Here is a 3,748-nt window from a genome sequence, read left to right as displayed (position 1 = left end):
CAAACTGAATCCAACAGCACATCAAGAAGCTTATCCATCATGATCAAGTAGGCTTCATTCCAGGGATGCAAGGCTAATTCAACATACACAAATCTATAAACTAATTCATCACATAAATAGAACCAAAGACAAAAACCTCATGATTATCTCAGTAGATGCAGAGAAGGCCTTTGACAAAATTCAACAGCCTTTTATGCTAAAAACTCAATACACTAGGTATCCATGAAATGTATCTCAGACTAATAAAAGCTATTTATGACAAACCCACAGCCATATCATACTGAGTGGGCAAAAACTGGAAGTAGTCCCTTTGAAAGCTGGCACAAGACAAGGGTGCCCTCTCTCACCATTCCTATTCAACATAGTATTTGAAGTTCTAGCCAGAGCAATCAGGCAAGAAAGAGAAATAAAGGGTATTCAATCAGGAAAAGAGGAAGTCAAATTGTCTCTACTGGCAGACCACATGATTGTATATTTAGAAAACCCCATCATCTCCACCCAAAATCTCCATAAACTGATAAGCAACTTCAGCAAAGTCTCAGGATAAAAAATCAATGTGCAACAGTCATAAGCATTCCTATACACCAATAACAAACAGCCAAATCATGAGTGAAGTCCCATTCACAATTGCTACAAAGAAACTAAAATACCTAGTAATACAACAAACAAAGGATGTAAAGGACCTCTTCAGGGGGAACTACAAACCACTGCTCAAGGAAATAAGAGAGGACACAAACAGATGAAATAACATTCCATGCTTATGTTAGGAAGAATCCATATCATGAAAATGGCCATACTGTCCAAAGTAATTTATAGATTCAATACTATCCCCATCAAGTTACCATTGACTTTCTTCACAGAACTGGAAAAAACCACCTTACACTTCATATGGAACCAAAAAAGAGCCCATATAGCCAAGACAGTCAAAAGCAAAAAAACATAAAACCCCCAAACAAACGAACAAAGCTGGAGGCATCATGCTACCTGACTTCAAACTATACTACAAGGCTACAGTAAGCAAAACAGCATGGTAGTGGTGCCAAAACAGAGGCATAGACCAATGGAACAGAACAGAACACCACACATCTGCAACCATCTGATCCCTGACAAACCTGACAAAAACAAGCAATGGGGAAAGGATACTCTGTTTAATAAATGGTGTTGGGAAAACTGGTTAGCCAAATGCAGAAAGCTGAAACTGGACCCCTTCCTTGCACCTTATACTAAAATCAACTCCAGATGGATTAAAGATTTAAACATAAGACCTAACACCATAAAAACCCTAGAAGAAAACCTAGGTAATACCATTCAGGACATAGGCATAGGCAAGGACTTCATGAGTTAAACACCAAAAGCAATGGCAACAAAAGCCAAAATAGACAAATGGGATCTAATTAAACTTAAGAGCTTCTGCACAGCAAAATAAATGATCATTAGAGTGAAGCAGCAACCAACAGAATGGGAAAAATTTTGCAATCTACCCATCTGACAAAGTGCTAATATCCAGAGTCTACAAAGAACTTAAACAACTTTACAAGAAAAAAAACAACCCCATCAAAAAGTGGACAAAGAACATGTATCTTTCAAAAGAAGACATCTGTGCAGCCAAGAAACATACAAAAACATGCTCATCAAGTTCATGTCCTTTGTAGGGACATGGATCAATCTGGAAACCATCATTCTCAGCAAACTGACACAAGAACAGAAACTGAAACACTGCATGTTCTCATTCATAGGTGGGTGTTGAAAAATGAGAACAACATGGACACAGGGAAGGGAGTAGCACACACTGGGGCCTGTTGCTGGGGGCAAGTGGGGGATAACATGGGGAGAAATGGCAGATATAGGTGACGGGGGGATGGAGGCAGCAAACCACCTTGCCATATAAGTACCTATGCAACAACCCTGCATGATCTGCACATGTACCCAAGAACTTAAAGTACAATAAAAAAAATTGCTATCATCACTGAGAAATGCAAATCAAAAACACATTGAGAGACCATCTCATGCCAGTTAGAATGGTGATTATTAAAAATTCTGGAGACGGCAGATGCTGGAGAGGAGAAATAGGAACACTTTTACACGGTTGGTGGGAGCGTAAATTAGTTCAACCATTGTGGAAGACAGTGTGGCGATTCCTCAAGGACCTAGAAATAGAAATTCCATTTGACCCAGCAATCCCATTACTGGGTAAATATCCAAAGGATTATAAATCGTTCTACTATAAGGACACGTGCACACGAATGTTCATTGCAGCACTGTTTACAATAGCAAAGACTTGGAACGAACCCAAATGCCCATCAATGATAGACTGGACAGGGAAAATATAGCACATATACACCACGAAATACTATGCAGCCATAAAAAAAGATGAGTTCATGTCCTTTGCAGGGACATGGATGAACCTGGAAACCATCATTCTCAGCAAACTGACACAAGAACAGAAAATCAAGCACCGCATGTTCTCACTCATAGGCGGGTGTTGAACAATGAGAACATAACACGTGGACAGAGGGAGGGGAGCATCCCACACTGGGGTCTGTTGAGGGGATGTAGGGGAGGGACAATGGGGGGTGGAGAGTTGGGGAGAGATAGCATGGGGAGAAATGCCAGATATAGGTGATGAGGAGGAAGGCAGCAAATCACACTGCCATGTGTGTACCTATGCAACAATTTTGCATGTTCTTCACATGTACCAAAAAACCTAAAATGCAATAAAAAGAGTACAATGAAATAAAAATAGCTATCCAGACTTATCAAGAGGAAAAGAAAAACAAATTTTAAAATACTAGGAATGATAGAGAAAATATTACAGATTCTATGAATATTAAAAAGGATAATAAAGGAATATTGTGAAAAACTTTGCCAATAAATCCAACAATTTAGGTGAAGTAGAAAAATTCTTTGAAAGATGCAAACTGCCAAAGTTCAATCAAGAAAAAATAGAGAACACTTACCTGGCAGGGGAGATACCATGATCACGAAGGTGGTTTTCCCAGGGCGAGGCCTATCCATTGCACTCTGGTTGTGCTGACCCCTGAGATTTCCCCAAACGTGAGAAACTCGACTGCATAATTTGTGGTAGTTGGGGACTGCGTTTGCACTTTGCCCTGGTTATTCATTCTTTTAAATTAAAAAAAAGAAAAAATAGAGAACATAAATAAGTATATCTATTGACTAAACTGAATTTATAGTTTAAAATTCTCCTAAAAGAAAACTTCAGACTCAGGTAATTATACCATATACCAAACATATAATACCTATTCTACATAAACCTTTCCAGAGAACCGAAAAGAAGAAAATACTTTCCAACTCATTTCATAAGACCAGCCTTATTCTGTCCCCCAAAATATGAAAAGGACATTACAAGGAAAGAAAATTATAGAAAAATATACCAGATGAACTCGGCAGAGGGTAAAAGTTCTAAACAAAATGTTAGCAATTTGAATCCAATAATATACAAAAAAGCATAATATATTATGACCAATCATAGCATACTCCAGAAATGTAAGGTTGGTTTAACATTTGAAAATCATATGATTATCTCAACAGACATGAAAAACACCTGATAGTATTTAAAATAATTCATAATAAAAATTTCCAGCAAAGTAGAAATAGAAGGAAACATCTTCAAACTGATAAAAGGCTTCTACCAGAAACCCACAGCTAATATTATTTTTTATGGTTAAATACAGAATGATTATTCCTCCTGAACCCCTATGCCACCTAAGGTTAAAAAAAAGACAAG

The 3,748-nt window shown here is 37.8% G+C and overlaps 1 non-coding gene across 1 annotated transcript; it reads left to right on the top strand.

Moving 5' to 3' along the window:
* The first annotated feature begins 2,949 nt into the window (after positions 1-2,949).
* Positions 2,950-3,113, top strand: LOC119471250. The gene has a single exon (XR_005200279.1). It is a non-coding gene; the product is annotated as a U1 spliceosomal RNA (small nuclear RNA).
* The last annotated feature ends 635 nt before the right edge of the window (positions 3,114-3,748 follow it).

This window comes from Cebus imitator, unplaced genomic scaffold, assembly GCF_001604975.1.
Source record: "Cebus imitator isolate Cc_AM_T3 unplaced genomic scaffold, Cebus_imitator-1.0 Scaffold53, whole genome shotgun sequence".
Classification (NCBI taxonomy): Eukaryota; Metazoa; Chordata; class Mammalia; order Primates; family Cebidae; genus Cebus; species Cebus imitator.
Note: the sequence above shows the minus strand (reverse complement) of the source record. Positions and strands in the feature narration are given on the sequence as shown.